General features: G+C 42.5%; 1 non-coding gene across 1 annotated transcript; it reads right to left on the bottom strand.

Moving 5' to 3' along the window:
- Positions 1-14,514: 14,514 nt before the first annotated feature.
- TRNAL-GAG (transfer RNA leucine (anticodon GAG)) lies at positions 14,515-14,586 on the bottom strand. The gene has a single exon. It is a non-coding gene; the product is annotated as a tRNA-Leu (tRNA).
- Positions 14,587-26,657: the final 12,071 nt, after the last annotated feature.

The following is a 26,657-nucleotide window of genomic DNA, read 5'->3' as shown; positions in this document are numbered from 1 at the left end:
GGAAGATAAGGCATGGGATGGATAAGGTAGAAGGAGTTGCTTTCTCCCATTTGTGTCAGGTTTCTTTACAGCATCAACCTATAATCTGTAATGTATAAAGGATCAACCTACAATCTATGGATAAGGAGGGAAGTTTTCATGATCTATTGAACTTCCATGATCCTCTCCAGGTACTTCAATGGTCAGAACTCCAGTTGTCCCTGTATGAGCTTAATGATGGGTTGTGTACCACCAGTTCCACTGCCTAACAGTCCCCCAACTGAGCTGCCTCAGGTGGTCTTGCATCTGGTATTACGGTCTTCCCATTTCTGTTTCTCGTGCTCAGTAACCATGCTGAGGTTCCCTTAATGGGAGAGGCTGAGAACTTCATGTCCACCTTGACAGGCATGGGTCTGTCCCAGAATATTGCAGTAACAACACTTGGGGCAGGTTATATGCTTAGTTTGGTTTCCTGAACTGATAAAACACCATATGGTTCAGTAGTGGAGTAGGTTTCCAGATCTCAGTTGTCATGGATCAACCATGGAATTTAACCTTGCAGGAATTCAGAACCTCTGCTGAGAAGGGGTGATTAGGTGTTTTTGTATATCTCATAGCAACCAGGGTTCCTCCCATGTGGATGAAAAATTACAGGGGGAGGTTACCCAAGGCTAGGGCATATATTTATGCAAACCTGGGTAATGCCCATGTTTGCAGAAAAATATTAAATGTCACAAATTAATAGAGGGTTAACACCCCCCCAAGTAACCTGAAAATTCTGTGTATGCGTCTATGTTGCATAATCAAAATTTTACCCCCCCCCCCCCAAAAAAGGGAATGACCAATGGGTGGGGGGGAACCAGAGAATTTATCAGGTTAGGTGGAAAAAATGGGTAAATGAATGAGCTGGGAAGAAAAGGAAAACCAGGCAGAGCAAGAGGGCAGGAAGCAGGGCCACCAGGAGCAATGGGATTTTCCTCCCCCATGGGTCCCCCTCTTGAATTATTTTCATCATTGCTATTATAGTGGTTTGTTCTTTTTAGTGTTGGATGGATCATTATTATTTTATTCTGGTCGTATGGTTTTAGTGTATTTGTTTTAGTGATTTTTCTGATTGTTATTCTCCATTGAGAATGGTTTGAGTCTGATCTTGGCCAGGAAAAGGCAGCATATAAATCAAATAAATAATAAATGATAACATTTCTTTCAATGTGTTTTTTACTATGCATTATCTTTTATTGATAAGTTTATATGAGCATTATCAGCCCAATTGACACTCAAGGCAACTGCCTAGTCAACATAATTATGATAAAACTAATCAAGACAATGAAAGCAACTAGCCAAATTATACTTCTGAAGAACAGCATGAAGCTGCTGAACCAATCCAAATTGGCAACAGGCATCTAGGGAACCATTTTTCTCAGGGTGCACAGATTCCCACTATAAATACACATAATGCACGAAATAAGCCACTGTTTGAATATTTTTTTAAAAAGAGATCACCTTTCCTTTATCTGATCCACAGCTTATACAGCAGCACAATGACAAGAACAGGTAAATTGGGATGGGAGATGGGGATTTCAGGACCCTTGGCTCTCCCAAAGATGTTGTCAGATTTAGCTTGGTTGTTACTACATTGCTTCCATTATATTATTTTATATTATTTTATATTGGACATTGTGCTGGTTATTTTGCTTGGTCAGGACAAACACAACATTCTGAAGATCCCCAGTATTGTTGAACCTGTGGTCATTACAAAATGGCTGCCACTGGGGTAAATCACAAACTGTTGGGAGTTTCCCACCCTAACAAAGGATAATGCTGCTGCAGTCATCTTGTTTGTGGCCTTCCTATAGGCACCTGCTTGGCCACTGTGTGAACAGATTGCTGGACTTGATGGACCTTGGTCTGATCCAGCATGGCCTTTCTTATGTTCCTATGTTCCAAGCCAAACATCCTCCCTGTGACTCAAAAACAGCTGTTCCAATCAGGTGGAGGAAAGTAAGGACTGCTTATTTGTTCTGGGGAATAAATCCTTTGGGGAGAAAAACAAATAGGTAGCAGGAAATAGGTACCATCAGGCAGTGCCATGGCACTCAGCACCACTGACCTAAGCTATGCACCAGCTTATCCAAGGCTGAATATAAGATGAGCTGGTGGAAAAGGGAAGTGTATCCCTCTGTAGTAATTATGGCACATGATAAGATCCTTATCATCTATCTCATTTCCAGTATGAAAGAATGTTAGACTCATAGGTTTTATTCACATGTGCATCCTGGACAGGGCACAAAGAGAATGGATGCTGATCTTTCTGTGGGTAAAGCAATTCTCAAGCAATTTGGGCAATTGGCACCTAAATTAGCAGAATCACCTGGAGATATGGAGGTACAATGGCCTGGTTGATACCAAAACCTGAACCTCAGAAAGCCCCTTTAGATGACTCCTTAGCCCACAGAGTGGCCCTTAGACAGCTGCTCATGGCTCAGTGGTAGATTTATCAGCTTTGAATGCCAAAGGTCTAGGTTCAGTCCCTGGCATCTCTAGCTAAAAAGAACAGGTCAAAGGTGATGTGAAAGTCCTCTGCCTGACACTGGAGAGCTGTTGCTAGTCTGAGTAGACTATGCTGACTCTGATAGGCTAATGGTCTGATTCAAAGTAATGTAGCTTTGTGTGTGTGTGTGTATGTACGTATGTGTGTATTCTTTGCAGCCATTATGCCACCAGTATGAAGCAGGTTCCTAGCTGGTCTAATGCTGAATAGGTTAGAAATTAATACTTTGCTTATTCACATCAACATTTATTCATATGTTTATAGCAGTGCAATCCTAAAAAGTCATGCCTTTCTTAATCCCACGGACTTCAATAGACTCAGAAAGGAGAAACTCTGTTTAGGATGGCACTATAGAATGCCCAAATTCATTTACTGAACTATAATCTGCAGAAGAAAAATACTCTTAAATTGTCTGAAATGAAATCCAATGCTCATTGTGTTCCAAATAAGCAGGAAATAATGAGGCATGGCTAATCTCACATGCGTGACCTTGAAATGTGTGACATTTTGTTGTCTTCTGCAATGTTCATGTAATTGTCCAAAACAGTAGCGTTGTGATTGTTTCAGCAAGTACTATATCCTGGTAACAGCTTGGAACAAAACTTCTATTTTGTTTATCCTGAAGTTATGTGTCACCCAGTGATTAGAGGCTAAAATGCCTGCATTGAGACAAATGGGGGTTTTCTTTTCAGACTGACTCTGGTGAATCACCTAACATTTGGCAGATTCTCAAATCACGTATTGATTTGCTTTATTCAAGCATTTCTCTCCCTCTTCTGTGGTGAAAGAGCTGCATGAGGCAGCCAGAGTTCTTTCTCAGTAATAGCATGACACTACTCATTAGAGCATCTGAAAACAGTGGAACAAACCCTTTGTGTTAAAGGCATCATAAATTAATTAAAATAAAATTAAGGCTGTAGGAACAATGTTCATTGCCTGGAGACAAACAGCATTAGAAGAAAGCACTTAAACATCTCTCTCTGAAACAATATGCCACACTGAACAGCAAACAGCACTTACATGCCATACAGCACACTATTTTAAATATAAGTAAATAGCCACTGTTTACTTTGTGTATTTGCGTATGCCATTGCATTAAAATAATATGAAGTAATTCTGAAATGGTTCTATATGACCTGGGGGCGTTCAACATTTACTATTAATATTTATTTTACTGAGTGCATTTATGGTCAACTTTTCAATACAAAATTATCAGCAGGGAATGAAAATTAAAAATAAAACAATAACGCTAATGAATAGGGCGAGTAACCCTGCTACGACCAAAGAACTGAAACCAAGCAACACTTTAGGAACAAAGAGCCTGTTCAAAAAAGTAAGACTTTGGAGCCCTTTCAAAAAAGCCAGAATCTGGCAAAATTCAGGTCGTTTCATAGCTTGGAGGGTCACTACAGAAAATAATGTTCCCTCCTCCTAGAGTGGGGGCAACACCATTGTGCCAGCCCCTGTGTTAGGATGGAGCATGAGACTCCTGGTGGGAAAGGATGATCTGGCTGCCTAAGCAGCCCAGCTGATGGGAAGAGGGAATGGAGTAGCTATAGAAAAGCTGGCCCATCTACCCCGCCCCCGGCGAAATTAGCCAGTCGCTTTATGGAAGTGAATAGGAATTTAGGGTTCCCTTTACATTGCCATGGAAGGAGGTTTGTTTTGTTTTTCTTTGTTTTGTTTTTGTTTTCCAGTTCAACACTGTTCATGGAGTTGGGGTGGCCTTTGTGACTGGTTAGAACATGACTAGGTAGGTACAGCAAGGATAGTGTGGGTTGCATGAGCATAGGTATGGGGACCCCTTGGAGGGCACATGTCCAGTCAGTGCTCCGCCAGCTGCACTGTCTCCAGGTTGAGTATCAGACCAGGTTTAAGGTTTTGGTACTGACCTTCAAAGCCATAAACGGTCTGGGACCATCATACCTGCAGGATCATATCTCCCAATACCACCCCTCAAGGAGCACTTCTCTTGGCGGGAGAGGACTTAATGGTGATCACTGGCCTGAAAAGTGTCTGGCTATCCTCAACCAGGAAAAGGGCATTTTCAGCTCTGGCCCCAGCCTGGTGGAATGCCATGCCTAGTGAGATTAGGTCCCTGCAGAACTTGAAACAGTTCCGCGGGGCCTGTAAGACTGAACTATTCTACCAGGCATATGTTTGAGGACAGCGATGGTTTCCATCACGCTGACCTCTTGTCCCCGTTACTTTTCCCTTTTCCTTGATGATAACCCTTCTGTTTATATGTGGTTCCTTCCCCTCTGTATGGTTTCCCATCATGGTTTTATGCTGGTTATAGCTGAGGGAGCCTGTTATAATTCCTGAAAGTAGTTTTAATTTGTAAATTAAGGTTTTAATTGTATTGGAATGGTTGTGAGCTGCTCAGAGCCTAGCCCAGCCAGGAATGAGTGGCATTAGGGTTGCCTGGTCCCTCTTTGCCACCAATGGGATGTTTTTTGGGTGGAGCCTGAGGAGGGCAGGGTTTGGGGAGGGGAGGGACTTCAATGCCATAGAGTCCAATTGCCAAAGCAGCCATTTTATCCAGGTGAACTGATCTCTATTGGCTGGAGATCAGTTTTAATAGCAGGAGATCTCCAGCTACCACCTGGAAGTTGTCAACTCTAAGTGGCATAGAAATCTCACAAACAAACAACTAAATAAATAAACAAATAAGTGACCGCCATGAGGCTTCTAAGGATGAAAAGCAGTCTTCAAACTAGGCCATCATTGGCTTGAGCTGCTGGCTGGGTTGGGGAAGGGGCACCCTTGCCGAGCAACATCAATCAAGCCTGTAGTTGTTTAAGTGACATGTAGGGTGAGGGAGATGATGCTTAAAACCATAACCAAGTTTGTAACCATAACCAAGTTTGGACCCAGGCTGAAGTTTCCCACAATGCTGGTTCCCAGGGGAGTCTACCTGTTAGCAGCAAACCACACTAAAATGTTAAGACGTTAGATGATGCACAACAGCCATAAATAAAACATAGTATAAAATATATACTTGATACCCTGCTGTGTTTATTCTGGGGTGCTGGTGTAATAGAGCTTTCTGGACTGCTAGCCCAATGACAATCTAAAAGGTCCTCAGTTCTTGAGAGTAAGGAAGAAAGAGCAATAAGAAACAGCAGTTGAATATTAGGCTAAACATCCTTATGGTAAGAGAAGTTGGAGAATAGAACCAGTAACCAGGAGGGAAGACCTTCTTGCAGAAGTTCTTCAAGCAGAGACTGGACAGCCATCTGTGAGGAATGCTCTACTTTGGATGTTCTGCACTGAGTAGGAGATGGCCTATATGGTCCCTTCCAGCTCTGTGGTTCCATACAGGAAGAGAAAATACCCTAGTCCCATACTGCAAGAGGAAAGTATCTTAGTCCCATGCTGCAAAGGTTCTTAAAGTACCTCCTTTCATTTATGAATTTAGCATTTATGCAACCAGTGAAGCTCATATAATATCAGGGTCTCCTAGAACTTCACAACAACCCCAGCCATGCACCCTGAAAAAGAGGGATTTCAAATACTCAGAACTTCCTGGGAAATCCTCCTAAAATTCCATATCTATGTGCTCGGAGATTCATTTTATGAAACTTTTTTTCTTCGTAAGCACTCTCCATGAGGCTTAGTTTCTGTTGTATCCTACAGTGGAAGAACCAATAAAAATGACAATCAGGTATTTAGTACAGAAATAACACCTGCTCCTACATGGACTTTACATTTACTCATCTGTCCAGGAAGGATACTTGCAGGACCACCCGAAGGAGCCTGAAATGTAATGATCTCTGTTTGTCAGACATTCTCACACCAGGAAAGAGGCATATCATCTCTGTGTGTTATGACTTGCATGCAGAAGGCATGCTGTCTCTTGCTAATCACTGCAGAGAAATGACTATTTTAAGCCTTGCTTTAATATAATGAAGTTGCTACAGTTGTGCCCATCATCTGAAAATAATAATAATGGAGCATTTTATTTGGTTAGAATGGGCAAATTCAAATGCAGTTAGTTGGCACAAGTTGCCACCATGGAGTCTATGGTTGCTACCATGCTTTCCTGGTACATCCAGGGTACTTGGATAAATTACACACTATTTTCTTATCAAGCCCAAGTATATCCTGGAGGCGTTACACATGTAAATTGATTCTCAGGGCCTTCAAGACAGAAATAATGCCCTCTCAACCATCTGTACCACTTGTATATCTATGTCCCCTGATCTGCAAGGGAAAGCTTGATCTGCAAGGGAAAGGGAAAGTAAACTAACAACTCTCGGTCCAAAATGTACCTTTAATCAGAGACTGTAGACTGATTATCACATACCGTATGGTAGAAATATATTAGCTTTTATTGTGTCCACAAGGAGGGTCACGAACACTAATGAAGCAGGTCCATTTTTCCAGCATCCGGTTATCCACAGTAGTCTCACCTGGGCCGCAAGCCCAATATTATGAAGAAATAGAAATGCTTCTTTCACAACCAAGGCCAGCCTTAGTTGCGGGTGGACTGGGCAGCCGCCTCAGGTGCTAAGTTTCAGGGGACACCGAGCTGCAGGGGGTAGGCTCAGAGGATGACTGTCAATTTACCCTGTCTAAATGACAAGTAGCACTAGCAATTAATTAAAGCATTTTCATAACCTGGCACTGGCAGAATGGTTGCAGAATCTGATAACTTTTAGCACTATTTGCATCTACATTTTTATTTATGCAATGGATATCTAAAATGAAGAGTACTTGCTAAAAAAGGGAAACAAAAATGTGGAAAGTAAAGCCATCTACTTCTCTGTTGTAAACCACTTTTGAAACTTTCTGTTAAAAAGAGATATGTAAATATAATAAAATATGATTGTTGTGTGTGTTGTCGAGTTCACTCCCACTGCTCAGAAAGGGGCTTTTTGAGCTTTGACTTGTGCGAACTCGAGTAAAGTGGTGAGTGGTTGAGAGACCAGGGTTTTGAACAATGTCATTCTCAATGGATAGGGTAGTAAGTGATAAGAGGCTCTCATCTCCCATGACAGATCATGTGTGTGTGTGTGTGTGTGTGTGTGTGTGTGTGTGTAAGCCTCAGTTCTGCTCAGCACTGGCAACTGTCACTGGAAGTGTCAACAGAATTTGGAGTGCTACCCAGACATTTGGGAAGGCATCACTTATTTCAGTATCATGGATGTACTGCAGCACATCTCTTGTTAAGCCTTTTCTAGGAGGTAGAATGTGCTGGAGAAAGATCCATTGATGTCAGAGTTGTTGCTATCACTGAGGGCTCTATGTAGATCCATGCAGTGGCTGGTAAGTGTCTCCTGTGGTAGGTTTTCAAGGTTGTACAAGAACACCTGTTTTCCTGTGGCACTCAAGCTGCTTAAATTGCTCTTCAATTGAAAAATTGTCTACATGAGTTTAGAAGAACTCTCATTGGAAGATTTCTTTTGGACCACTGCTAGGGTTGCCAACCTCCAGCTGATGCAACAAAAATAAACCAGCACTAGACTAAACCTCTCAACATGTATTGTATATCTTCAGTTACAATGTGCAAACACTTACAACTTACAACCTATAAACATACTATACACATAAGAAAACCAACTCTTACCACAATACAAAACAAAAGTACTGCTAGGGTTGCCAACCTCCAGGTGGTGACAAGAGATCTCCTTCTATTACAACTGATCTCCAGCTGATAGAGATCAGATCACCTGGAGAAATTGGCTGATTTGGCAATTGGACTCCATGACATTGAAGTCCATCCCCTCCCCAAACCCCGCCTTCCTCGGGCACTGCCCCAAAAATGTCCCACTAGTGGCGAAGAGGGACCTGGCAACCTTAACTACTGCAGTCCTCATCATTAGTCTGACTCTCATATTCAAGCTGCCCCTTCTTACATCGCTTATGTGGGGGCTCCTTGAAAGCAGCATCAGTATCAAAGGGATTCTGCAATTTCTTCTGCAGTGATCTGCTGCTACATAACTACTTTCCCTGTACAATGACTACCTTTCAGCTTCTGGAGCCTGAGGATTTGGACAAGATACTTGGAGAGATGAGACCTACCACCTGTGTTCTCGACCCTCGCCCTTCCTGGCAGATAAAAGCTGCCAGAAAGGTTGTGGCCACGTGGGTAAGGGGAGTGGTAAATGCTCCCTTGAGGGTGGGAGTTGTGTCTCCTGTGCTTAAGGGCACAGTGATTAGACCTGTTCTGAAAAAACCCTCCCTGGTTGCTACTATATTGGAGAATTTCCATCCACTCTCCAATCTTCCATTTTTAGGCAAGGTGCTTGAGCAGATTGTTGGTTTTTAGCTCTAGGGGCTCTTGGAAAAGATTGATTTAGGGCTGTCGATTCGGTTTGTCCCGAACCGAAAAACAGCCAAATTTTCCCCGATTCGGCGTTTTTTACTTCGGATAGAACCGAAGTCAAAAAGGCGGGAAAATGACGAGCTGGACTCGGCAAGTTTGGGCGGACGCCGAATAAATTCGTACAAATTCAGCGCTCCCAAAGTAGCATTCTCCCGCGGCCAATTGGTGGCCAAGCTGGGTCTTCGCCTGGCCAATCAGTCGCAGGTGCGTGAGCCAGGCCACTGTGCGGCCTGGGGAGAGAAAGAAAGAGTGTCTGTGTGTGTGAGAGAGAGATCCCCGTGGGGGTGTGTGCACATTTTTTTGTCGGCTTGCCTTTCAGTCAGACCCCTGGGCCGGGGTAATGGTACGGCCCAACTGCCGGGGGTCTGGTTGTCTCAGCAGTTGGGCATTTGAGTCCTATCTGGGGGGTTGGTCCCAGACTGTGCTGCTGAGGGGTTCCTGCTATGCCCCAAGGCTGTTGGCCTGTGAGGTTCCTCAGGGTTCAATCTCATCCCTCTGACATCAGGGGATTTGGACTGCAGTGTCACCAATGTGTAGATGATACCCAGCTCTACCTTTTCCCCCCAACCTCATTCCAAGGATGCTGTTGATGTTCTAAACTGGTACTTGGAATAAATAATGGGCTGGATGAGGGTGAACAAACTGAAACTTAATCCTGATAAGATCGATGTTCTCTCGGTTAGTAGAAAGGCAGACCAGGGACTTCAGATCTCTTCTGTGTTAAATAGGGTTATACTTCCTTAAAAGGCACGTTCGCAGCTTGGGAGTGCTACTCAACATAGCAGTCCCTTTCCAAAACCAGGTAGCTGCAGTGGTCCAGAGTGCATTTGCCCAGCTTCGGCCAGTGCATGAGATGTGTCCATTCCTGGACCAGTCAGATACAGCCACAGTGATCCATGCCTTAGTTATATCTAGACTAGACTATTGCAGTGTGCTCTACTTGGTGCTACCCTTGAAGAGTGTTCAGAAGCTGCAGCTAGTATAGAATGTTGCAGCTGGTTTGCTGATAGGGGGCAGCTATTGGGAGTATGTCACCCCAATATTACAGTAATTACACTGTCTACTAATCTGCTTCCAAGCCCAATTCAAAGTGTTGGCTTTGACCTTTAAAGCCTTTCATGATTTGGGATCAGGGTATCTGAAGGACAATCTTCTCTCATATGTTCCTGTTTTTGGAATTACAATCACATGGAGAGGCCCTCCTGACTGTCCCATCAGTCAGCTTGTTTGGTGGGTACACACGAGAGGGCTTTTTCAGTGGCAGCCCCACAATTATGGAACAACCTTCTGAGGGAGGTGCACCTGGCTCCATCACCTCTAAGAATAAGGAGGCAATTGAAGACAGTTTTATTTAGGACTGCATTAGATTAAAGAAGTCCTAAATTTTGATTAAATTTTTTTGGTGTTATGTATTTTTATGCAATCTAGCTTTTTGTACTTTATTTATATTGTAAGTCTCCTTGTGTTCCACAAGGGAGAAAGGCAGCTAATAAATGTTTTAAATAAATAAATATTATAGCTGAAATGGTGGTGCTGGCTGAATGCACTGAGTAGATATTAACTATTAGCAAGCAGTACTGAGACCCCAACAGTGCCATTCTATGGAAAATTAACTCTTCTAAGTCTATTGAAGGCAAAGGGCTTAGGCAGGTTAACTCTGCTAAATATGCCAGTTTTAGTTTTATTAATGCCCAGTATTAAGCAAAGATTGCATAATTAGGAAAACCCTAATGGAGAGTCAAGAAATGAAGAGTTGTTATCCAATTTTGAAAATTATATACAAAACATGCAAAACAGTTTCTGAAATCATACATATTTATCTCTTATGGGTCTGTATAAAATAAAAGAATTCTGTATGAGAGCGATATGACATGCATTGCCTGGAAGTGTAATCACATAAAACCATGAGAGGTCCAGAAGCACCAACATTTGAAATGTATCCAGGAAACCTCAATACTTGATCCTTGCCTAACTAGTGTGTGAAAGTTTTGTTTCACCTGGAAAATGAATAATAGTTCTGCCCACAGACAATTGCTTTTAGAAGGCATAAATGAAAAAGAGAGTCAGTCTGATTCAGCGGAAAAGATGTTGGCCACTCATGAAGGGAGGGCTGGTTCCCATTTCTAGGGCATGATCGTTGGCTTTAAGGAAATGATCTTCCTTAGTACTATTTGAAAGATGAATATGTTAATATTTTTGCACTTCCTGAGCCTTAACAAGGGGTATATTTCTTAATAATTTACAATTCTTAATAATGAACATAACACACTTTGTACTCCAAGGCATCTTTCAAATGAGTATTAATAATAAGTAAGCATGAACACAGGGAGGGCGGTGCTATATGTGAGGCTATAATGCAAAAGGAACATTTTCTCACAAATTGAATCATTAAACAGTCCAGTGCTGGATGGTGGGTGTGGAAGCAGTCCATTTGTTTTTTAAAGTGACCTTGGACCCATGACATTTAGCTCAATTTTCATAACCCTTTCCCTCTCCTCAGACATTTTGCAGTTTCTGTCAGAGTGGCAGGCTGAATACCCCTAGCCTGAGCTTGTCAGAGTTTGGAAGCTCAGCAGTATTGGCCTCGGTTAATATTGGGATGGGAGACCACCAAGGAAGACCAGGGACTGATATGCAGAGGAAGGCAGTGGCAAACCACCTTTGTTCATCTCTTGACTTGAAAACTCTGTAGGGATGGCCATAAGTTAGCTGTGACATGACGCTACTCATAGAATCATAGAATCATTGAGTTGGAAGGGACCACCAGGGTCATCTAGTCCAAACCCCTGCACAATGCAGGAAATTCACAACTACCTCCCCCACACACACCCCAGTGACCCCTATTATTATTCAGTCTATATGTGAGCTTTCATTGCTCTCTGTTTCCCTCATTCAGTGATCACTCTTACAAAGGGCTAGGTTAACTATGATACCAGCATGCTACAGAGTAAGGACCCAGCTGAACAGGAACCTCTTGGTGTAGCGTAGCAACCCAAAAGTTTCACAAGAATACAGTGGAGAGTCAGAATGCAGCTGTGTTTTCCTCAAGACTAGACAGAGAAGAACAAGTGACAGTTCAGGAGGATAACAGAATTCAGAGCTGAATAATGTTTGCTATAGAGGTGATTTCACAGCCAGGGCAAAACTGGATGGTAAGAAAATCTCAATTGTGTGTGTGTTCCTGCCTTTATCTCCAATGGCTTTTCTTTGGATATGTTGGCAGAGGAAAAAATATTAGTTAATTGTGCAGGGATACAGAATACAGCCACTATATCTTTTGCTGTGTAGCCATAAGCAAACGTTATACCCTTCTAGGCCCATGGACCTTGAAGGGTCTCCTGCTGTTTAGGGCTTCACTACTGTCCTTCTTTCCCCCTTTCCCATACCTCCTGTCCTCACACTGCAACACAGGGATCGTTTTCGCTTTGAGAAGCCTTGTGCTTTACCTATGGGCTGTTTTGCAAACATTTTTCTTTCACTGGAAGCAAGGCTATAGATATATGCATTAACTTGGTGGTTGCACCAAGATTCAGCTAAACTGTTTTCTTGAAAAGCAATAGGAACTGTGCTATTGTGAGGATAGAAACCTATACTTATGTAGGCCATAAACAGGATGGGCATCTCTCCTGGGCGACTCCTCCAGGGCACTGGGTTGATCTTACCACCCGAGTTGTCTGTCTCTGCAAGTCTATGTCACCAAGCAAGCATACAGAATTTTCTAAACACCATTCTTCCAATGTACCGAAGCATGCAGGCAGGCACTCTGGTGACTAGTTTGATTAGCTGCATTGTATTGCAGGAAGCAGAAATACCAGTGGTTCTGCCACTTGTGAGTTACCATTTATCTAACAAGCCAGTTATTTGATGTCATGCATGGCTGTTCTTAGGATGCCCCTGGCTGTTTCCTGAAAGACTGCAAAGATTGCAGTGCTCTTTGGAAGAAAGCAATCAGAAAGGGTGTTTTCTAGAGGAAGAGTGGCATCTAAACCAACAGCTCATAATATGAGTGGGTTATATGGCAATAGTACTGGATCTCACAGCCGAAAGCCACATGGATGTCCATCACCACAGGCTATAATGTCAGATGGTTATTTGCATGTATTGATTGGCAAAATTAATCACTACAGCTAGAGCTTTTGTAGCATTTGATGTCAATTCAAGAATAGTTCTTTTCAAGAGTGACTTCACAAATTTGGTGGTGTCATCAAGTGAAGCTTGCCCTTACTATTAGCTTTGTTCCTACACTACAGACATGTAGGATGTGCATATTTCTGTCTCTCACATCTCACAAAACTAAGTTTCCTTATACTATTAATCAAAATAAAATTTATCGGTTTGGGAATTTAAATATTTTTTTAAGTCCATGAAGATGATGATCCACAGACCACATATAGTTAGTTGTATTTCCAAAGCTACCAAAAGCCACCACACAATGGATATTCCTTCTACCCCCACCCCACCCCCACATGGCACTCAAACCTAACCCAAAAATCTTATGAAAGGAAACCACATGACTTGTCCACCAGGTAAGGTCTTCTTCCCAAGCAGTGCTCTCTGTGACCCAGCCTGCAGAGGGGGTAATTAGGTGGGTGGTAATTAGAGAAAAAATTCCCATGGTGGTACCTTAAGCACCAGAACACAACATTTCTGTTTACCCAGGCTTTAACTAAGGAGTTCCATCTTTTAAAATATATTTTTATGGCCTGCTTCTAGTCTGAGAACTATTTATTAAAATCATTTTTAGGCGGTTCCTGTAACTGTATGCCCTAACATGTATTAATGGCTTATTTTAAATGGCTGTGTATTTAATAATGATTTTATGTTGTTTTCATGATGTTACTGTATTGTTTTGTTTTGTGAGCCAACTTGAGCACATCTCTGGTGAGGCAGCATACACATTTTTCTAAATAAAAATAAATAAGTAAGAGTCCCAAGGCTAGGTGACTATGGGCCCCAGGATTTTGTCCCCATAGACCCCCTTTTTACAGCTCTGCGTATTTTAGAACATTAGAGAAGACAAGTGAGAACATGCAAGGACTTGCAGGAGACATCTCAATTTCCCCTCCCCACTATTTTCTCTTTCCCTATCCTGAAAGCTCCCATGCCTTGTTACCTTTTTTTCTTCCTTTTTAGGGTTGCCAGCTCCAGATTCCTAGAGATTTGTGGGTGGAGCCTTGGGAGGCAAGGTTTGGGGAGAGAAGTGACTTCAGTAGGGTATAATGCCATAGAGTCCACCCTCCTAAGCAGCCATTTTCTCCAGGGAAACTGATCCCTGTCATCTGGAGATCAGTTGTAATCCCGAGTGTTCGCCAGTCCTCACCTGGAGGTTGGCAACCTAGTTCCCATGGAGGAAATGATTGCTTTGAAGAGTGGAATATGTGGCATTATATCCCTCTTAGTCCTTACCTTCCTCAAACCCCATTCTTCCCAGGGTCCCCCTCCCCAACCTCCAGGTATTTCCTAACTTGGAATTAGTAACTCTATCTTCTTCCCACCCAACAGCCAACCTACACATGAACACACATGAAGCTGCCTTATACTGAATCAGACCTTTGGTCCATCAAAGTCAGTATTGTCTACTCAGACCAGCAGCGGCTCTCCAGGGTCTCAGGCAGGGTTGCTCACATCACCTACTTGCTTAGTCCCTTTTAACTGGAGATGCCGGGGATTGAACCTTGAACCTTCTGCTTCTCAAGCAGATGCTCTACCACTGAGCCACAGCCCCTCCCCTTCATCTGCCCCTCTGTCTTAAGCTTTTCCTCTTTCCCTTCACTTCCCCCCCTCCTGGGCTGGCAGCCTCTATCTAGGAAAACTGTGTCCCAGTTGTGTGGAGCTGGTGACTGGGCCAGGCCCACTTGCATGGTAGAGAACCCTCAAGGACTTGTGGTTTTTTCTACCCCACTTCCCCCTCTATCCCCCTCTCCATACTTTTTCCTCTTTCCCTTCCCTTGCCTCATTGTTTCCTCAGCCATTCATCAACCTACCTTTATCTGCCTCCCCTCTTCAGATATATTTACTATTAATTTCCTTCATTTTTATCCCCCTTTCTTCATAGTGAGGACCAAAGCCGCTTACATTATTCTCCTCTCCTCCTTTTTAATCTGCATAACAATCCTGTGAGGTAGGTTAGGCTGAAAGTATGTGACTGGTCCAAAATCACCCAGTGAGCTTCCACAGCTAGATGGGGATTTGAACCTGGGTCAGTCCCAGATCCTACTCTGAAGCTCTAACTACTACACCACACTGACTTTAATAAAGTGGCTGCTGATGAAGAGCAGCAAGCAGCCAGGGCTAGTTGAGTTATTTAAGTTGGGTGGTATCATCACCCAGAGGTTGCTGCCAGTCCTAGGTTTGGCATTCTGCAAACCTAGGGCCCTTTTCAGGATCGTAGAAAGATCTGTCTTGCTTGTTCACAGCTCCAGTCTCCAGATTTAAGTAAGCAAAGATTTGGCCAACTGTGCTATTAGAATATAAGATTGTGCTTGTCCTGAAGAATCAGAGTTAATGACCAGATGTGTGAACTGATTCAACCACTGCTGCTTTACATAGCTCAGATCAGCATAAGGTTAAAGTGGGCTATGCAGTTTTGCATTACTGGCTTTAGGCTACTGGAACAGTCCTGATGGACATCTTTGGTACTCACTATTTACAGTACAGAAGGCTCCTCATAATGTGATGTGCCATAAACTCCAAAAGTATTTAGCATATCTTTCTTAAAAGGACATTATTTGGAAATCCTTCCCATTGATTTCAGTGCAGCAACTACATGACAGTATAAATTTGATGTGTTGGGAGATTTGTCACACATATACTATTTACCATGCCACTAACAATTTTGTATGGCGGGGGGAGGGGGGTCTCTCTGTTTGTCCTATAGAGCTCTTCAATGGCTATAACGCGTTGTTCCTCTGAATTACATTTTATGTATAGCACTGCATAGGACAGTCCCATAAGGGATTTAATGACCATTTATCTTTCCTTACCACACATTTTACTTCACCTAGTTCTGGCCTTGCGACATGTCTAAAACATACAGCACATTGGAACAATGCTGGCATGTCCTGTCATTACATTTTACATGTGTGACAGTAATATTCATCACAAGTTACTGTAACTCATTCCTTAGAATTCACACACACGTAGAAATCAAGCGATCAAATGACCAAGGCTTCCGCATTTTGTGTTAGCTGCCAGGCTAGATCAGCAGGTGTGCAGGCAGAAAATGGCAGTTTCATTGGCAGAACATGTAGCAATAATTTCTGCTAATTTCCCTATCCCACTGAAGCAGTCTAACTCCCCCTACACAATTATTCCTATTGGTCTTACCAGGAAAAGAATTCCAGGGGGCGCTGTGCACTACATTAAAAGCAGGGAGACCCTGGTTTCAGTCCCTACAGATAAAATGGAAGAGGGGGAAATGTTGTAACCCAGTTTGTGTCCCCACTTGGGAGAAAAGGGGGTGTAAATGTATGCATAAAAATAAATCCATTGACAGAATCCAACCCTTTAACTATAGTAAGAGCAGATATCATAAACAGAATCATTTTAAGATTGTGCTACATTTTACTTCACAAGAAACTTGTTTTGCATTGTGGGTATTAGTGCATTTAAAATAACAAGGGTCTTCTGTCTCAACCCTGTTTGGTATTGCCACTATCAGAGGTTCAGTGAGTGGTGTTATATGATAAGGCCTTTGCAGTGCCAGCAGCAGGTCTAGGGAATGGCACCTTTCCTTGCACTCTCCAGGCAGGTGATAATAATCTGTCTTTTTTTCTGCCAAGCATTTAGGGTCGCTTAAAGCTGAAGTATTGGAGAATTTGTTTCTACTTTTGATGCTGGCCATGACTCTTCTGATAATGTGTGTTTTGTGCCCCCTGTCTGCTAAGCTGTTGATTTGTGTGTTTTATCCCCCTGCTTTTATGGCGATATTGCATTTTTGTCATTGGTTTTAGTGTGATTTGTATGTTTTCCCCACTTCAACAGAGTTGGGTTTGCCGAAAGGAGAGATAAAAGGAGTTTTAATGAACAAATAATATTGAATTTAAATATAAAAGCCCATTCTCATGATAAGTGCTATGTGTCTTCCATTCTTGTGTCAGACAAACAAAGGAAGTGTTATAGCAGATAGGTGAGACTCTGAATCTAAACGTTTAATTTGGCCTCCCCAATTGTTTTGACGCAGTTCTGCTCCATTTGAACTGCAGAGCAAAATCTGACACTTGATCCGTCTCTTCTCTTTAGTGCTTTTAGCACCTGTTCCATCTCTGCTGATGATCTGCCACTGAGTTGTCAAAGAGTTCCTCCTCGGTTCAGATCTAACCCAATTCAAACAGCCTGCTATTAGAAGGTTGTACAGGAGCCAGGTAGCAGTGATGGCATCTGTTGCAAGTGGTGCATTCTATTGCTTATTAAATGTACATTCTTTTTTCTATCTAACTAGTAATCTGCCTCAGCCACACAACTGTCTCTTACTAGTGCTTCCTAAGAAAACTGGACAAAAGAAATTGGTCCATCAGCTGGCAGGGATAAAGATTTGCACCAAACAAACTTTCTATACACTAAACAATCTAGATGAAGAAAACAGCACCAGTTAAATAAGTCAATTCTTTAAATGCAAGATGTCATGGGTTGTTTATGCATGGCTGTTTCACTCGCCGTCACCCCTCTGACAACTTTGTATCTTTGTGTTGACTATGTATGCCATTTCTGACCGTCAGAGATCACCTCGCTCTCCCCCTGCATTTTCCCACATTTTGCCCATGTTTTCAGAGCCCTGTTTTATCTCGAATTTGAAAATGCAGGCAACACATGGGGGAACGCAGGGGGAAAGTGAGGTGACCCCTGACAGTCGGAAGCGGCATGCATTATCAGCAAAAAGACCCGGAGCCGTTGGAAGGGTGATGGCAAATGAAACAGCCATGCATAAAATACCATGGTCATTTCTGCTCGAGTCAGGAGATAGTTGGAAATTTTTGTCCTTAGAGATGAGTTATGCCATAGTCAGATAGATACAAAGGCCTTTGAGGAAATGGGGCCTTTGGCAGGGAATCTGATCACTCCTCAGTAATTTTAGAAAAGTACAGTCCTCAAGATGACTTGCAGGAAGTTAAACTAGCTCTAAAACACTTCATTATTTTACAGCAGTTGTAATATAAGGCAGCAGTTCTCCTTATACAGTTGCACAGTTCTCATTGATTTTATACACATAACTGTTGCAGAATAGGAAATACTCTGAACTCTTCAGAGGGAAATGGGACATGAACATAATATGACAAAGGTGAAATCAGGAACCTATTGGCTTCTATGGGATAATTCTCCAGTTCCAGAGCTGAAAACATAATTATCTGGTTGCACAATATCCGGCTGCACAAAGCTTCTTGAATGTGTACTGTATAGCATTATGAACCCTATATGAAGGGGCACTAGAAACTGACGACCAGTCTAGGAATCAGATCCAAGAATGGGAGTTCTGACACACCCATTGTATGTTCAAGTCTCAACTGCTGTCACACTCAGCTCCATTTATGTATATATTCCTTAGGTACACATACAAGGTCCTCCCCTGACATGAACGTGGAGTTCACATGTATAAAAGCAGATCAGAGTGACTTGAGTTTCCAGGTTGGAGAGTCAGGCCAAGAACAGAAGCCACCCCAGAACAGTCTCCAGGAAACCTTTATTGCTATTGGCAGATCCTTCTTTCATTAAACCAATAGCCCAGAATGGTCAACTGATGTTTTATCAATGAGAATGATTAGAAGAGTGTATCTTGACAGATGCGGAATGTGTGGCTGCATTCAGACATCTCAATAAACTGTAGTTGGTTTGTGCAAAAAAAATCCCACTCTAATTAATCAACTGTAACTAACTTGTAAGTAAATCCTGGTTTGTCCGTTGCTTGCCTCTTCTCCACCTCCCAGCAGATAGAATATCTTATCTATTTGTTAATTTTTAATTTTTGTATTTCATTTATACACCTCCTTTCTCCCCAGTGAGGACTCAAAGCAGCTCACATTGTTCACCTCTCTTCCATTTTATCCTCACAATAACCCTATGAAGTAAGTTAGGCTGGGAGTGTGACTGGCTCAAGGTCACCTGCAAGCTTTCATGGCAGAGTGGAGATGTCACCCTAGGTCTCTCAGATCCTAGTGGAGTACTCTGAACTACTGTACCACTAGCTGGCCAAGCAGCTTTAAGAGGCAGTGCTTCTAGACAACCTGGGATTTCTGAATTTAGATGTCCTAATTAATTCAAAATGTGGCTAACACATCAGCTGCAGCCCTTCTTTGAAGTCCCATTTTGTCAGGCCATCTGCATTCAGATGACACAACTGAACTGGTTTGGTCAAACTACAGTTTATACAGTATGGTTTATCACAAAGTCTGAATGAAGTCTATGTGTTTGAATGATGTCTCAGTTCTCAAAAAGGAGGCATTCTCTTCCCAACAGAGGAAGGGGGCAGGAGTGTGGGGTGGGGGAGCAGTCAGGTCTGGAAGAGAATGGAACCCTTTTCAAACAATCTCACTGAGGAGAATGAAGGCATGTGGTGCTCTAGACATATATATTGGAAAATATGTATAGAGCCTACATTCATAAAAATCTACATAAATCTATGCTACTATAACCCTGAAGAATGGTTTCTGAAAGTACAGAAAGTACTCGTGTAGGTTGTCTATATGTATATTCCAATAGACACATGTAGGTTGAGAGTAGTATGTAATACCATGATTCCTTCCTAGCATATGCATTCATGTTCCAAGTATAATAACTGGAAAGAACTGGAGAGAGGGAAGGGGAAGGAAGGAAGGAAAGGGAAGAGGGGGTAAGTTAATTGGCTGAATAGTAAAGCACACTAGTAAGGCATACATGTAATGGAGGGAGCACAAGTTGGGTCTGGGTTCCCCCCCCCCAACTATACCACAATCACACATGAGTTGTGGGTTCTCCTCAATTCCTGTGTATACAGTGTCTAAATAAGGATCAGTTCCATGGTGTATGTGGAGAGGGGGCTTCAGCCTTCCCCTTGCAACATTTTCCCAACTCTGAAACAGTCCCATTTGGTAAAACCCACATGTTCTCTGGGATACACAAGGGTATCCCCAACAGACCCAGCAGTGCCAGCTACAGGTTGGGAACTCGGACCCAACCTGCTTAATCCATAATGTGTAAAGAGTTGCAACTGCAGGGTCTCTCTGCTCTGGAACCCGCATAAATCCCCCTTCTCCTCCATCCATACTCTACTTGTATATTTATAAATTAAGCAAATATATAATGATAACACAGAGCTTGAATAAACATAGTGACTGGAAATTTTAAAGCAAATTAAAATTTAAATAAATGTTTTGCATGACCAGATGGTTTTTTAAGGACAGTAAGCTGAAAAAGGATCAGTGTCGCGAGAATTTTTAGTATTGAACATTAGTTCATGTTCAATATATATCATTAATTTATATTAAATGAGTTTGGGTTGGAAATGACCACCTGCATACCACACAAAAACCTGACTTTCAGAAAACAGCCCTTTTAGCTGACATCAGCTCCAATTAGGCTCTTGACCCTAAAGGGCACAGGAGCTAGTCAACCAAAGCACATTGCGTACTCCAAATCAAGGCCGTTCAAGCAGGCGGCAAACTGTCTGCCCACTCTAGGAGGAGATTGTTTTGGGAACATTGATGGATGGACAAGACAATCAGATATCAAAACTGACATTGAAAGAATTATTATGGAACAAGATATTTCTAAACAATTTAGTCATGATTTGCAGAAAACTCATTTCCTAAGAATGTGACAGGGAGGGGCCATATGGCACCCCCTCTCCTCTCTATAAAGGAACAACCCAAAACCCCAGTTTTTTGTCCTTCCACTGAGAGACCACAGACCCTTTGAATGGTTGCCATCTCTGTCTCTCTCTCTGGAAGTGACCCAGGGGCCTCTGTTTCTGTTGTTTGTTAAGTACTGTCATATATGTTAAATATTGCTTTCTCCTTTGCTTCATATTCTTTCTGCCCTGACCTGGATGGCCCAGGCTAGCCTGATCTCGTCAGATCTCAGAAGCTAAGCAGGGTCAGCCCTGGTTAGTACTTGGATGGGAGACCACCAAGGAAGTCCAGAGTTGCCATACAGAGGAAGGCACTGGCAAACCACCTCTGTTAGTCTCTTGCCATGAAAACCCCATAAGGGGTCGCCATAAGTCGGCTGCGACTTGACGGCACTTTACACACACACACACAAGTTCAATAAAACTGTTTACTACTTATATTGCTTGAATGCTGTTTGAGAATGAATGTGGAAGAATGCTTCTCTGTATGCAAGGTCCTTTTTCTAGCCAAATCTTTCTGGGTTGCTTTTTGGTAAGTGAAGCAGGCAGAGAGGGCCATGCACAACGAACTAGAAGGTGGGGGTCAAAAGATTCCCACCACAATCAGTTAGTTCACTTCAAAGGGATACAGTCTGAATGATGCCAGCACGGCTTGGTACTGTACCTGCACAGACTATAGTCCTTTCAGCTTTAGAGAGTGCAAATCAGCAGTGCTTTCAATCAGCTTGAACTCCTCTCTGGCAGTCACGCAGACAAACCCTTGAGAATTCTTGGCACTTCCTTCCATGCAAAGACTTAGACTTCCATGCTTTGACAATCAACAAGTGTGCTGGAAAGGTCATGCTCCCTCATGCACACCTCAACCAAAACAAGCAATAACATCTCCTCTGATGTTTGGTATTCAATAAGCACAGCAGAAGGAACTAAATGAGAAATCATATACTACAGAGAGACGGGAGACAGGAAGAAGGCAATTTAGCCCACTCACATCCCATATGCCTGAGGGCAGCATGCAACCGTTCAAAATGAGGCCAAGTATGAACAACAAGTAGAGAGGTAGAAAATATCACTTTTTAAACCTCCAGCTATGTGGGTATACATACAGCCAATTCAGTCACATAGAGAACACTCAAAATATATCCAGCTCCCTCCCCATACTTCCCCAGGGATCTTCTGCCACCCAAGGCCAAACTACACAGCACAAAGAGTTCTATGAATTGGACCCCATGATCTTTCAGCAGGAGGCACTGATGGTCCTCAGTCTTTCTTATGTCCCTACCCTTGACGTTCTCTTTGGGTGCAAGAAAATTTATCTCTGGAGTCACAGGACCTGTGCAGTCTCCTAGCCATGTGGGCTGGGAGGTTGTTGTGGGGAGGGGACTAGGTCTCTTGCTATAGGAGGAGACCTCCCAAAATTAGCCCCCCATTTCTCATCATTGCATCACAGGCCAGCAAGGGGAAAAATAAGGTGGCATTCCAGAACTGCACCAACATTTTTAGTGCCAAATGACATTTTCTGCAGGTTTTTACCTTTATGGAAAATGCCTGTAGAGATTCAACTGTGCTTAGCAGCCCACAAAGCTCTTGCTTCAGCATTTCCTTGCCTTTTTGCCAGTTTGTGCAGAAAGTTTAATCATGCCCAGCTTGTTAACACCAGTTGGTTTTCATGCTGACTTGACATACCCTGTCAATGTTCTTTGAAGCTGCCCAATTTTTCCATATAACTCTGTGTTGAAGATGACTCTTCTTCATGCAGTGCTTTTTTCCTTGTTTTTCTCAGGAGGGGAACACTGAAGTAAAGGGTTTTCCCACTTTCTTTTTTCACTTTCTGTACATTTTTGACATTTGCTATTTCTAGCTCCTATAGAAGCAAAGTTCTTATATTATCAAAGTGGAAAAACCTTGCAGAGATGGTCACTGTATGTTGCCAAAAATTGCCTTTGACTTCTTGAATGGAATTGTTGCACAAATAAAGTACAGACTTGAATTTTACTTTTACCTCAGTTTGAAAGAAATAAAGTCAAAGTATCCACAATTTGAATTCTAATCCCATCACAGACATTTTCAGGCTACTTCACTGCATTCCACCATGAAGAACATGGCATGGATTACAAATCATTGACCAAAATAGCACCTCATTGATCCATTCATGTTTTATGACTAGGTAGCTACTAGATTTACAATACAAACTTCAGCAGAGTTGCACCCTTGCACCAATTAGCTTAGAAGGGTGTCTAAAAGCTCAGAAGCATGTAACTCTGTTAATAGGCGGTATCTAGGAGTACCATCTGTGATGGAGCACATGATCTGCTTACCAAAGGTCTCCAATGCGGTCCACAGCATTTCCTGTTGAAAGATCTGCTATCAAAGTACATAATGCTATATCTTTCAAAACAAACCCTCAGGCTTACCAAATAGAAGCAAGAGGATTCTACTGTTTGGGGAAAAACACAAGTAAAATTCACCACTGGGCATGAGAAACTAGGCAAGTGAGAAGCAGAGGGGGTTTGCCATTGACTTCCCCTGCGGAGTCTTTATTGGTAATCTCCCTTCCAAGTACTGACCCTTAGATCTGACAAAATCAGGCTATACCGTGCTGCCTTCCCTCCCATCAAACCTAAAATACAATTGATAAAATTAAGTTTTATCAATTGTATTTTACAATTTACTTTCTTGAAGTTACTTGAAGTCCGCCTCCTAATCCAAGGAGGATTCAAGCGTATCAAGGGAAACTTTATTCTTTCTTTCTATTCTGGGTGTGGCTTAACCGGCCTTTTGCTAATGTTCCAACTCTGACTACAGAGTAGACTTCAAATTTCACATTTAAAGTGAGAAGCACAATAATGCCACTTTTTAAAAATGTGATGGTGATAATACTGTATCAGAGGCCCCTTTCAGATTACCTTACTAAAATGGATGTCATCTATTGTTGGCCCATTTCTGAGTAAAGCGACATTGGGACAGGCATTTCATGGTTTTCATTCTGTTTATGAGCCATCTCTAAAGCGCTGTGAAGCACCCTGGGCATTTCAAACAGCACCGCTCCCACCCCCCACCTCCACACATCATTTTTAATGGTGCATTATTTTTCAGCATATTTTTTTTAACATTCTAACATTTGCACTATGGCGCTGGAGCAAATTAGTTGACCCATGCTGTAATGGCACCATTGAAATGCCTGTGGCTGTCCTCACATGGAAACATGAGAAGAAAAGCAGTTCATTGGGCAGCAGATGATCAGTGCAGCAATTGTTGAATGGGGTGTGTGTGTTGCTGAACTTCTGAAACTCAGTCTTTCATTAAACCCTGCAGACTAAAGTGTGTGTGTGCATGCACCCCAATTGACTCTAAATAAGAAGGAAACAATCCTAAGTAGGTCAGTCCCATGCTGCGAACAGGACACAAGCAGCTTTGGCTGAAAAGGTTAAAAAAAAATCCATTAACACCCAGGATACAAAACGGTTGTGTCTGAAATGACACAAAAAAATCCGCTAGCCACCAGCTGCTAAAACAGATTATAAGGGCAGTTTGAAAAGAGCCAGAGCCTATATATGCATCAAAGATTATCTGTTGTGGAAGTCCTTTCATAATACTTCTGTGAGTAAAGCTCATGAATTTCATATTAAATTATATAACCAGGAAACCAACATATTAGCCAAGAATCGCATTGTTGAAATTACACTGGACTGACCATTCAAGTAAATCCCCCAGCCAATTATACCATCTTCACAATCATTATGTGGTTGGAGAGGCGTTCATATGACCTATATAAAGGGGTCCAATAAACCATCAAGGTACCAGGGACTGGAGCCAAAAGTTGTTTTCTGCTGGTGGAAAGCACTTCTGTCAATGGAGGAAGGGGGTGATTTTAGCTGATTTCCCCTTCTTACTACAGACTTCCACTTTGACCCCCATATGTGACCCCAAGACCGCCTCCCACCACAGTAGCCATGCTTTGGAGCTTCCCTACATCACAGAGCCATGTGCATCCAGAGGTATAGACTTAATTAAGAATGTGCCTTCAGGTATACCCAGACCAAAATTAGCTGTTTGGGGTCAGCTCAATGATACCCAAAGGCCATTTATGCAGGGGTATTCAGTTCGCGCTCCCTGCTGGACTGCTTGAAGGATTCCTTTGATTATTCATGATTTTACCAACCTTTAGAAGTCACAGAATCATAGAATCATAGAGTTGGAAGGGACCACCAGGGTCATCTAGTCCAACCCACTGCACAATGCAGGAAATTCTGAATTACCTGCCCCCCACACCCCCAGTGACCCATACTCCATGCCCAGAAGATGGCCAAGGTGCCCTTCTTCTCATGATCTGCCTAAGGTCATAGAATCAGCATTGCTGACAGGAGGCCATCTAGCCTCTTCTTAAAAACCTCCAGGGAAAAAGAGCTTACCACCTCCTGAGGAAGCCTGTTCCACTGAGGAACCGCTCTGTGAGAAAATTCTTCCTAATGTTTAGATGGAGACCCTTTTGATTTAATTTCAACCCGTTGGTTCTTCCCGCACAGTTCTAGGATGCTGTTTTTTGACGAATTTAAATACTGCTTCGAGGCAAGAGCAACTCAAATCCCCGCCATTTCCGTGCATATCTCTAACTTCGGGTTTCTCTCCCCACGCCCATTTTGATTTCTCCCTCCCAAGTGTCTGTTCCTCCCATCCAACCCCTTCCCTCAAAGCAAAGCACAAACAAGGGAGTTAAACCCTCATGAAATGTGCAGGAAGAAAGGGGCTGCAAAGGTTGGAAGACCACTCCCAGCAGGGAGCTGTTGAAGAAAGATGGGGTGCAATACCCAGGAAAAGCACAGGCAGTCCCTTTAAGAGCTAACCAGCCCCCTCCAGGTAAACTGCAACAAGGCTGTAAGGGACTCAGAAGCTCCATGATTCACTGGTGATGCCTAATTAATCACAAGGTACTCCTGGAATTTCAGGGAGGGGGGAGCCCTCATGCATATGATGTTTGAGAATTTGGAACAGAAAGCCTTTTCTGTCTCTGGCGGGGGTCTGCCACTACTGAGGCCAGTGGCAGGCAGAAGCTTCCAGAGGGGATGATGCCAGGGTAGAAAGTCTGGGGCCAGCTTCTGCTCCTCCTGCTTCTCTCCTTCATCACACCTGCTGACTTGGGGGGATGACAAAAATAATAACAAATTTTCAGGACATGAAAAATACCCCCACCCTGCAGAGGCAGATCTACTGTGAAACTAATTAAGCTTGAGCTTCAGGCCCCTAACCCTAGAGGGGGCCCCTGAAACAATTTTTTTAAATGAGTGAATTTTTCAACAAAATTGATGGATCTTGTAGGTTATCCGGGCTGTGTAACCGTGGTCTTGGAATTTTCTTTCCTGACGTTTCGCCAGCAACTGTGGCAGGCATCTTCAGAGTAGTAACACTGAAGGACACTGTCCTTCAGTGTTACTATTCTGAAGATGCCTGCCACAGTTGCTGGCGAAACGTCAGGAAAGAAAATTCCAAGACCACGGTTACACAGCCCAGATAACCTACAAGAACCAATGAACTCTGACCGTGAAAGCCTTCGACAAAAATTGATGGAGTTTTTTAGTGAGTTTTTATATAACTAATGTTTCAATTCTATGGCATTTTCTCCATTCAGTATTTATACTGCAGAATGTGATTGGTTTGGGGCAATCTGGGGGACAGTACTGTTTGAATAAAATATATATTCAATAAGGAATAAAGTAAAATGAACTAATAACAACTTTATGGCTGTAACTGCATTCATTTTTTTGTATCAGTCAATGCTTTGGCCTTTAGGTATATGTGATATTTCATTGATCAATCATTACAATATTACCCTGTATCTATATGTGTGTTTGTTTGTATGTATGTATGTATGTATGTATATTATTACCACGTATATATATATTTTTACTGTATGTAAAGTATGTTATTGTTTACTGCAATAGTAATTTTGTTAATGTCGTAGTTACGTTCGTAAAATCAAATGC

This window comes from Euleptes europaea, chromosome 3 (genome assembly GCF_029931775.1).
Source record: "Euleptes europaea isolate rEulEur1 chromosome 3, rEulEur1.hap1, whole genome shotgun sequence".
NCBI lineage: Eukaryota > Metazoa > Chordata > Lepidosauria > Squamata > Sphaerodactylidae > Euleptes > Euleptes europaea.
This window is presented reverse-complemented; position numbering and strand designations above follow the sequence as displayed.